We start from the raw sequence: 12,035 nt of genomic DNA, 5'->3' as shown, positions 1-12,035 counted from the left end.
TTACCTGTGGTTACACATGAGGTTCGATTAGCAAGGATCATTGGACATATTTTCCTCCATACTAGTGCAACTATGGACGCATTTCTTGCTAAGCGGGGTAATCATCAAGAGACACTACTGAGGCGCAAGGATCTGTAATTCTACCACAAAACAATAGTTTGAGCAGAAACCAGAATCTTGCCTTGATGCTGTGATGAAATTGACAGTTCCAAATATGTCCTTGATTGGACGAAGTTGACTATCACTTCTGCCCTCAATAGACCGAACATCTCACTGACTGGAATTTCAGACACAACATAGCAATCACAAGCGAAATCCACGGAAGCCAACCATGCTACAATTATCCTTATAAGCTACACATACGTCATTGGCCTCAGCCTATATCATTCAGAAAATCGTGTCTGTCAAGCACCCGACTCGAGACTGCTTCTACTCATTCGCTGGCGGTCTTCCTTCAAAAGTTATTGACATATTTTCTTTGCTAAAACATTGGCGACGGCTTGAATCTTGATAAGTCTGGTGTCAACATGTAGCGCGTATCACCGGTGGTATGCAGACTATGCAATGGATGAAAAATGGGATATTCATTGCGCTTTCAGCGCATATCGTTGATCCGTCGTCTGCTCTTTATCTGAGCTCAGGCCGAGTTTGTTACCGCGTGAGCCCCAATGGCTGATGATTGGCTGCCATGGGTGCCAAGTGTGATCTCAATTTCTTCTGTACGCAACGAACTCAATGTCTGTATTGCCCCAGCGATACCCACTTTATTTTGCACTAGCTCATCATGCAATTTTTCATTTTGTGACTGAAGAATTTGAAGATCGTGGTGAAGTTCGTTGGCCTCAGCCCGGAGCGTGTAACATTCGCGACGACTGTCATCCAGTCGAGAACGAGTGCGTCCTAATTCCTCTTCTATGCGGCTTTTGGTAGATTTGAGCTCGCAAATCTCTGCCGTGAAAGAACCATCCACTGTTCCTTCACTGAAATACTGTGCCTTCATGCTCCGTCAGATGGCTATATCGCGGACAACTGGCAAAGAGCTCACCTCCTTTGGAAGGCCGACAGTATTGGATTGCGAGGTGTCCAAGGACTGCGGGTTTACAGCCTCGAGTGAGCGACCGAGCTTACTGCAAATCAACTGGTAAAGTCTGGTCGAGCCACTGCTTAGACTTGATTTGAGCAAATCGGCATTCGTTCCCGCGACAGACCAAGCGTATCCATCTTCAGGCCGCGGTTGAAGACGGACTTTTTCGGGAGGGACAACGAGGCGAAGTCGATCATCTAGGAATATTAGCTGGGTTAGAGGCAAAATGGGATTACAAATACATATATGAGCCGCCAGGGCTTCTCGACATTGCTTTCTTAGTTTGAAACGCTTTTCGTTGCTGCTTTTAGACATTGTGGTGTACGTTTGGTATGTACGAATTTAAGGAAGAGATTCCGCGGGTATTTATGTTTAAGAAATCGACTTCTGGCTCGACTGGCTCGGTCTAGGATCGATGATTCGTTCTTTGCTCAGGTAGAAAGTGATGCCCATGGGTAGGGTGCCCCACTTTCCGAGTTGTCGGTTCCTATTGGATGAGATCAAAGTTTGTGATGAACCTGAATTTGTTGAGAATCGGTTGAAAGTTATTAGGCAAAAATGGGGCGCCCCACGTCGTGGACACAGCGAAAGTGATGTGTGAGATGCAGGACGATTCAGGTCCTCCAAAAGAATTCTAATAAGACTTTTCACCTACTGATGCCTCATGAACTAGACGCGTCAACAAAACACAACACAACCCGCGACCCTCAATTTCTGCTAAACATCGCTTTAATAGCGATTTGATAGCAAAACACCAGAATATATTTACTTGGGTCCTCTTCACGCTGCCTCGCATTCCTGCCTTCAAAACTCCGGCGGAATCCATAGTGACTTGATGGCGGGTTGAAAACTGATGCCACTTAGCAGACTGTAGGGTTCATTAACATAGTTCTCAAAATATTCACCAAGGCATCTGAGATATATAATGCACAGGGCCAGGTCAATGCCATTTGCCTTTGCCGCTTCTCTGTTCAAATGGCAAACACTGCAACAGTTCGCCGGCTGCGCCACCAAAACCTAGCAAGCGACTGCGATCTGACGCCATTGCTGTGTGACTTCTCAGAGTTTCCATCATCAACGATGGCCACTCGCCATGATACAAATGCCGGTTGCAACATTCGCGCTGACTCGCCGAGCCCACCTTCTTCGCGGCGAGCCAACAAAATCCTTCGAGTGAGGATTCATCATCGACCCCATGGCTCGCGTGTTACGCTCCTAGCAGGACAGCTTGGCAAATCCCAAAGAAAGAGTGCCAAGAAAGGCTGGCGCCAGAAGCGAGCGGTTTCCGAACGAGAGGCAACTCGACTGGATTGGATGCGACGACTTCGTCCCAAGCCCCATAGACGTTGTTAGGTCAGGCAAATACAGGGCACGCATGAAGACCCAGTAGGTGGCATATCTCAATGTCTAGTTTTGTCCGTGTGTTATTTTATATGAAAATCTCTCTTAAGAAATGAGTATGAATTGGGTTTACCGTGCACGATAGGTGAGCCCGTCAAGAGGGACTCTCTTTTAAGAAGCTCATCGTGCCAGGCATTTTATCGATTGGTACATAGGGCGGTTCGGAATCAGTTCCACTATCCTGTTCTGTTTCATTGTTTTGCAAGCACTATCTTTGGTGGCGCCAGTCTGAATGTAGCTAGTAAAGATAGGCCTCGATCATAGCCTTTTTCCTATTCGACAGTTCAAGATGATCTAGGGTATAGATTAAAGTGGGTCTGGCCAAAATTCAAGAATAAGCAAAAAGAATCAAGTGGTGGAAGTCATTGCGAGCGGACCTGTACATAAAATTGAGAGCCGGTAAGAAGATCCTTGCTCTGCTTTTGTGGTGTATTTCGTAGACAGTTGCATATCGAAATATAAAGGTCTTGGAGATTGGGAACACCATTGAGCTGTCAAAAGAAGTACATTGCGATCTAAATGCACGATTCTGAAAGAGCGTACATGTATTTACAAATTTGTTCAGAAGTGATAACACTATATGTGATTAAGCAACCTCAAGCACTAAGTACTCTACGGTAAATCTCCCGAGTTCATGGGAAATTTAATTTGCTCTAGCTAATGAGAAGGCTGGATCTCTAATTATCCTTGAGTCTCCTTGGCGAATTTCTTCACATGTAGGCGAAAACCCATATTGGTTTAAAAGCCTTGCCTGAGTCACCCTGCCCATGGCCTCGACATGGCGTGATCCATTTTCAGATTACCGAAAGTTACATCTCCGTGGCTCACCTGGTCAACTGCAAAGAAGATACCAAGGCAAGGACCAGTTCGATCTGCCGAGTGTCAGTACTGTTGGTAATGTGGGAATGATTGTGATTACCTCCAGTGCAAATATCCATGTTTCACCTAGCATGCCTATGATGGCAACCACAAGCAAAAGAAGTGCTAGGACGGAGAGGTAACACGAGATACACCGCAGCTGAGCTCGGCCTAGTGTTGACTGTTGAAACAACCACCAATACCATGCGGCTATACCGAGGTAGTCCACAGAGAGAATAAAAAGGCCACCCAGATGAACAGAGCTGAGGAGAAAGGTTCCAATGAAAGAGAATGCCACTTTAGCCACAGCGGAGAGAGCAGCAAAACACGGGTATATGATGCGTAGTGATTGAGGCGTGTTCGTATTTTCCCGCTGCTGGAAGATTATACGGAGATACTATGGCATGGTTAGCCTAAAATGAGACTCTTCATAATCAAGTTCCATGCACGGTCCACCTACTGCGTGTAGCGGTGGAAAGATCGAAGTAACCCAGAAGAGCACTTCACCCCATGCTGGTAACCTGTTGCTCCAGAACAATCCAGTGAGAAGAGCGAAGAAAACACAAGACAAGGCACACAAAGCTAAATCGGCTTTGTGCCATGACCAATTGGAGGGATACCGACACAAAACAAATAGTCTTCCGAGGCTGAGAATCAGAAGAACGGTCACTAGAACGGATCTAACGATGTTTTCTGAAATCATGGCCCTGATTGATTGCAGCCAATGCATTTTTTTGACTGAGCATTTGAGGCTTATATACTCAAACAGAGATAGAATGCTCAATTGGTACTGTGTAATTCCCAGGATCGCTTCATCTGGTTGTAAAATTTTCTTGACGGATAGCGTACTCAACTTCCTACCTAAAAAAAAATAGCTGCCCTCAACCTTTTGGCACTGAAAGACGAATTTGAGGCCCCTCAGTTGAGGCTTCGCGGTAGTCTATTCAGTCTTTGTGCGGACCCAAGAATAGACTTCGTGTTGAAGCCTAGGTATAATCTTTTATCCAATATGTATCATGCTTAATCAAGCCGTCAAAAGCAAATGACCATCTAAATTTAGATTTATTACGCAAAAGCTGTATCTAGAAAACATTTGAGAGTTGCGAATTACTGTTGCAGCATTTTCCTATCCGGCAGCTATCGAAGAAATGCGGCAGGTTGATAGATATCTGAATACCAGTCCTGCCGCTGAAGTTCATTGTTATTCTTCCAGGTCTCAGCCCACAAACCCTCCAAAACACAGTCCGTGTTAGATACGACGCCTGGAAGTCTCCCAAGGTTCTGATAAAACAGCATTCCATCATTTAATATGGCTGGTTAATAGTATAAAGTTCACAAATTTTTGAATAAAATGCCCCAAAGAATGGATACATGTAATGAACATTCTCCTTGACAGTTCTAGCAAGCCATGGTTACCTGTCTGTGCCGAAAATCTATCACCTTATCATCATTGATCCTTTGACTCAAACTGCAATGTAACCCGCAACTTCGCTCTGCCATTGCTCATTTCGGCTCCAGGGGATATCTATCAGCTCGAGACTGAAACAACAGAGGCATTTATCTGATGGTCCATGTTTTAATCGGAGTTTCATCTTTAGCAAAAGTCAATACGCTTCCCTCTTTTAAAGGGCTTGGGATCGGAATGCAGAATCAGAGGCTACAAGCTTCATTCACCATCGTTATAGTGCTTCGAGACCCGTCGGGACACCATGGAATGCGACAAAATGGATAGCGACATTATAGAGTCTCAAAAGAAAACAAAACACGCGCTGCTGGTTCAATCTTGGAATCTCGTTGTTCTTAATGATGGGTCAGGGAGCCCCTATACCTTGTTAGCCGATGAATGTTTGTTCTAACAGCGCCAAATGGCCAAACCCTGAAACGGTTAAGACTACTCTCTCTCATCTCGCCTACATCTCAATAGGTTTCAGGTAACTGGTGAAAGGGTATTGTTAATTATTTTCCCTGATCTACAGCCTGTCGTATGCAAATAAGCGTCGATCAACATGACGCAAATGACTCTACTATCTCAGATCTGGTTTCATCTGCTCCGAAACTATATTGTGTCAAATTATTCACAGTTTTGCTTGCTTCTATAATGAATGCGGAACCCCAAAACTAGGACAAAGTTAAATGACATAAGGAGCAAGCAAAAAGCAAATTGATAATAGTATCATCAAAATGGATCAAATATCCCAAGTGATGATGAAGTCACGTAGGTGTAGGTAGGTGGTTGATCCAGGCGAAACACCGGCAATAATCCCTCCATCAGACAACAGCAAATAGGCCTTTACACGTACTGGCCTTTCAGTTCCACTATTGCTCTTGACTGCCCGCAGCTCGGCATCAAGACATGTAAGGAATTGCTACCTGCACGACCGCTTTGGAATACTCCACGAGGCTGTATGTCAAAACCGAGTACATGCCGTGGAGACTCGGCTGCCAAGACCGGGCTATTCCAATTCTCTCAAGAGGGCGCAAAGCGTAGAGAGCACAGCCGAATAGGTTGCTGAGCACCAGTCGGCCGAATGCAGCGGCCAGTGGGGAGGGAGCGTGGAGCGGCTCCGCTAATGCGTGGATGGTTGGCACCAAGGCCAACAGGCCCACTGACGAAAATTGGAGAGACAACCGACCGGAAAACGTCCCAGTATTCATCTCTTTGAGATAAGCGTCTGAAAGGCTTCCAACAGCAATCACGGTGAAAGCCGATGCGTATCCAAGTTGTAGCAACGGTTGGGCCGGAAATAGAAAAGCGATCGTCGGAAGTGCTGTGGTCCATACCAGAAACAGACCTACAGACCACATGGAATCTTGCTCCTTTGCAGCTTCTTCCTTGTGCAATGCATAGAAGCCATTCTGGAAGACAACACACAGATACCACAGGGCAATACCTCCACCAAACGCGATCACTGCTAGAGCGTATGGGATTGACTCTTGAGTTGAAGGGAAATGAAAAATCAAGAACATCAATAGGTAAATCACAAAGTAGAAAAACCCGAGCATTCCTATGATGGCACCGATGGCGTAGTTGCGCAGGTTTCGATAACCGAGAGTGTCCATTTTGCGAAGTCAAAGTAAATGTACTGGCCGTCTTGGGCAGGATTCTTCGGGTAGGATTCTTCGGGCAAGGGTGTGGTTTTATAGACAGATGTGGAGCTCAGACTGTACTCATAACTGGGAAATAGGTGTTTGCTATGACCGTTGAAGTGTTGGGGTAACGCTTTGTACGGTGTTGATCACCAGAACGATAAGTGAGGTACCGTCACATTTTTAATGACCACCTCAAAGGGTAGGATAGAGCCTCAGAAAAGAGATTTTTTATGTTGAATTGCCAAAGAGTGTCTAAGTCTCAACGATATCCAAACTGTTCGACGTCTGTATGTGTAATTGATGTTCCTCATTATGCAAGGCAGGGCCTGAGAATCAAATGTAATTCTTCCTTCTCTCTTGCATGATAGCACCTCGGACAAACGAACAGAATGGAAGACATTGTACAAATTGTACGTCAGATCGGTCAACAGCAAGCACAGAATGCTTATTACCGTGATTGCTATGCCCTCTTTAAGCTACTCCAAGACCTCACGGAGCACACGTCCAACGAACTACAACGGCTTCACAAAACCGGCACCGAGCGCTCCAACAATTCTGTGCATCAAGTGCTCCAAAATTTCCAGGACACAATCTGCACCTTGGTTGAAAAGGCTTGCCAAGCCCAAGCGGAATGTGAAGAGTTTTGCTCAGTGAATGCATCATTCTCAGCGCGGGATGTCTTGGAGCCCATCAGAAGGATGTACACCGACCCACAGGTCTCATCGCAAAGCAGGGATTGACTGTGGAACATCTGCAGGTAGCGTTGTAGCCTGGGTCGATGGAGGGAGACTTGCTCTACTTGAGTAATATTCACAAAGACGAAATCTCCGTGTTTCTATTTATTTGCATGAAGACAACAATAATGAATCCTATATACCACAGTAGTTTGGTTATATACTAATTAGGAGCTCACCAACACCTGTTCCTATGACTCAACAGCTATGGACCACATAGACAATTTGCAAATTCTCCCAGCCTGATGACGGTCTCCGGGCTTGGGAATTAGATACAACAGCAGAAAAGATGGACTAGCCATATGGTTGAACAGCCAATGGAAGAAAGCACCGCCAGCCATGCTGTGGTAAGCATCTTGGCTCCAAGGGTAACTTCGACACCATAAGACTGCAAGGTGCTTTTTATCTTCGAAGTAAAAACCCCATACATCACGGTCACCACAAATGTGGCAGTCGTAATCAGCATCGAGGAAAGCTTGGTTTATTAGCACCCTTCTCCAATATCTTTTCGAGTATCACATACCGCGCAAAATATAGCAAGTAGCCTGCTGCCTTTTGACAAAAAAAGCTTGCGGCCAGCCAAAACCAGCGTTAATGTGGTTGTCACAAACCCGCAAATATACAACCAGACCACACTCTGGGAAAATCGACGGTAGCCAAAAATCAAACTCTGGTCTATATCTGGAAGTATGTCGCTGACCTTTTTGGGCGCGGAGTCAAGCACCGCAGATAGATCAAAAGAGAATGAGGTGCTAGGATCGGAGCAAACCATCTCCGGGCCATTCTGGGCTTTGCAGTAGCTCCAAAGACCAACAATATAGTACCGAGGAAGATGAGACTTCAAATCGTGTATCTGAGCTTGAATGGTGTCGCTGGCAGACGATGTTGCTGCATTGATTGCGTCTTTTGGGCTGGTATCGATGCTAGACAACACGCCTTCGACGGCATTTCTCCCCCTCTGGTGATAGGCGCATCATTAATATTGAATGAATTCCGAATGCGCAAATCACGGAGCTTTGGAAACTCTTCCAGGTCTACCTGCCAAATGCTTAGCCAGGCGAATAAATCGAAATGTTTTCAGGCGTATCTTATTTTCAAAAAATGTAGACCTCTTGGAGAGGAAGGCGACGAACATCCGACAAAGACAAAAGATAGACAGACCAAAACCGCGACGGAAAATGACAATGCCGTGGTTGAAACTAGCTGATCCAATCTGCTCCTAGTGGAGAACTTCATGATACTGACAGCGATAAGCTGAAGCAGTCTTTTTTAACCGCGTGCCAGCATTCGACAATCAGGGAAAACAGGCTCTTATATACAATACTAAGATATGACCAGCTCATGGTTTCTCAACCCTCTTCGGCAAATCAATACCTGAGGCTGATGCAATTTTTCGTGTCACTCCATGGGCAGTAGGTAAATGCGGCGGATAAACCAGCAAACATGAGCTTCACATACTAATCAGCTGCATTTGGGCAGGCAACTAATTGACTACTTTGACAGCCGAAAAAGAAGGATATACAATACCAAAAGATAAGGTCGATGGAATCAGGCTAAGGCTCACAAATCAAGTAAGCGTCAGTACTCAAGCTGCTATAAAACCTATCGCATATGGTTTCCCCAATGTCTGGACTTGTCCTCTCGCAATTCTATACATTTACTTATCTGTACACTTCAAAAACCTGTTCGCGCTTATCATGTCATCTTCCAGACAGTCAGAAGTTGAACATTGGGAGCGCAAGTTATACGACTATCGAAAACGTCACTTCGAATTATCTGCCAGAGTGCATCTCTCGCACCTTGTCTTTGAGACCGGGTTCAGAAGACGGATGGACAGCCGGAAAAACATCTATCGATTGAAACGAATGATGAAGATTCAAGGCTGTCAGCGTTTGATTAGGGAAAACCATGTGCCAGTGATAGTTCCCAGAACTCATTGGCAAGATTACGTACGCCCGCGATCTGGCAGTGGAATGATTCCTAGCTTGGACGTAGAGTTGGACTATCGTTTGCGCGCATACGACCACGAGAACCTGATCACGGCTGCAAGGAGCGTTCTTGATCACGACAACCAGTGGTGGATCGTAGATTTGTATCTGACAGATAATGAAGAAGATGAGTTTTCTCAACCCAAGTACTCGGATATGCCCGCTGATTATTTTTTAGCCTCGCCAGATGACCACAGAAATGAAGCGGAGGCTCTTCATCACAAGTTCGTCCTCCCTAAAGGAGCGATATCCAAACGACAATCGGCCACCCGATGGACTGATCTACGAGCGTATCAACCTCTACGAGGGCCATCTCAACACACCGCGGGATCCACTCGCTGCGAAAAACTGGTGGGCTGTGCTGGAAGCAGTCGCGGGAAGTAAGAGGGGAAAATATTTGAGACTGTTCTTCAAGCATGAAACCTTACACCAAAAGCTCAACTCATTGCTAGTTATTCCGGGTCTCTGGGAAGGCATGCAGATTGGACTGCTTCATAAAGTGACAGCCATGCATTGCGACGAGGTGAGTCTCATCGAATGTCCGAATCCAATCAGATTCATCTCAGCTAACTTTATTGCAAATACAGCCAATCGCATGCTACTGGGGATTGATCTTCAGCACTTTTTCGACATTGGTTGGGGGAAGAGACGAGCTTCTACCACTAATAGATGGAGTCACGGTCGATCTGCTCCAATCTCGCGTCCCTAAGGTCTCCAGCGCAGATTTGAAGTTCCTTGAGGATAATATGAAGAAAGGTAGGCTTTTTCCGAACTTCTCAGAAGCAGACCAACGGGGGATATGGGCGCGCTTGACTGAGATTGATTATCCAATCCCAACCTTGAAAACATTCTTCAAAGATCGGCTTTATCTTGAGGTCGCTCAATGTGTCATGAAACGACTTTTCGTCCAGCCGCGGGGCGAAAAGGTTACCATTGACCAAGGTCTGTATAGGAAGTTTCACCATCCGGTTCCCATCTCGATGGAGTTGAGACAGCGATGGCTAGGAGACGACCTACTCGAATTCTGGCGCTTTAGTTTCCAGTACGGATTTGAATTGACAGATCACCAACGCCTGAAATGGCCAAAAGACCTTGATCCCGAAGATCCGTTTGATCCACAGAGCTCCGAATCGTCTTTTATCCCGAACCAGGAAATATGGCGCTATTTGTTTGCATTGATGAGAGCAAGGTCATTCCAAGCACCGGTCCCAAACGACACTTCACTTCCAACAGTGGAGCTACCATCCCCCAGTCCGTGTGAATACCCAGAAGACATATCCGAAGAGATAGATGTCACGAAAAGATGCGGAAAGCCATACTCGAATACCGTCGAGGCCGATCGATTCGCCCTGTCCGCAGAGTCGCTGCAGCAAAGCCAGATTCCAGTTCGCGTGACAGCAGGCTTCCTCCGACAGTCTGTTTTCAAGGCATTTTTTGGCTATTTGTGGAATAGCAATGGCCAAATACACGGTGGTGATCCTGCCGATAACAACACCGATATTCAGAATCACGGCGAGCAGCTCAATCAAGGAGATGTTGGTAGGAACGTGTCAGCGATTCCAGACATGGATGTGGATTCTGGCAGTGTCACAGAGATTCCTCTCGCCGCCTCAACAGCTCTGGCTCACAATGTGGTAACTGTTACTCCAGCAGCGAATCAGCCAACGGTGTTCTGTGTCATGAATATCACTCTAGGGGAAAATACACAAAGCGTCGGACTACCGATCGATGAGAGTTTCTTTGAGGAATTTTCGTCGGGTCTTTCTAACAATAACTTCAGTGTCCAACTGATGGATGGGCGACACATACATCCCAGCGAGTGCTATTCGCATTACGTGGGTTATCCATCGTCGCAGCTTCATGCCAACCTCAAGAATCAGTATCCTGAGTATGAGAGTGTGCCCTCGCAGATGGGCATCGGGAGTAAAAGACAGAGGACCGGTGAAAATGACCAGCAGATGGCTAGAGCAATGGCTTGGTTGCAAGAGCAAATCTCCAAGCTGAAAGATCGAGACGGCAGTGGTGAAGGAGAGCTTTAAAGGGTAAGATGTCGTGTGTGAGGTGTGTGATAAATGTTCTGTTGTCCCTCTGTTGTATCTCAAGCATATTTAATACGCTTCTGTTATTGTCTAAGAAATCTATAGAAGCACTGATTCTTGAAAAATAGAGTGAATTATGCAATTTTTAGTATATTCTCCTCGGATTTCTTCATAGACAATTCGTTATGCGCGTAATTGCTAGTGAGACGTACATAGTGTGGCTCGCTGTTGAATGGATATTCGTTGGGAACAAGCTTGGAAGAAGTTCGGTATTGAGGTTGATTGTTCTACACGTTGTTGTCTTACACTTGAGGCAGTTTGTCTCATAGCCATCACGAACTTGATGAGTCGAGCTTCACTTCTATCTCTACGTAGCGGTACTATTCAAGCCCGCACTCTTGGCACTATGAAAGGTTCTATATCAGATGTGAAATGAGGTACTGTCTCCTGTAATTCACTAAAACCGAGTGCATTGTTCTGGCGTATATGCCCGGGAGAGCTTACCGTCCAGGGAGGCGACAATGATACAACAGTCAATTGTAGCAGGGAGGTGGTCTTTAAATCCTGTGCGCTGGTGATTCCCCTACTATGCCAAAGGCTGTTGTCTACTAAGAAATATACTTCAGAGTACTTGAAACATCGTACGTCGCGTTGCCGTATGAAATCGTGGAGAAGTAGTATCAGCCGTAATCAGATCATTTCTCGGTGTATTTCTTTGGAAGACGATCATTCTACTACATGACCCATAAAGCGATAGGTCGACCTCACTTCCACCCAAAATTGCCAAAAGACACGAAATGAATAAAATCACTCGCGCAGGCAATGGAATTGGTCAATCAGC

Source organism: Penicillium brevicompactum, assembly GCF_028827555.1.
Source record: "Penicillium brevicompactum strain IBT 35665 chromosome Unknown utg000001l_segment0_segment0, whole genome shotgun sequence".
Lineage (NCBI taxonomy): Eukaryota > Fungi > Ascomycota > Eurotiomycetes > Eurotiales > Aspergillaceae > Penicillium > Penicillium brevicompactum.
The sequence above is the reverse complement of the archived record's forward strand: the minus strand, read 5'-3'. Positions refer to the sequence as shown.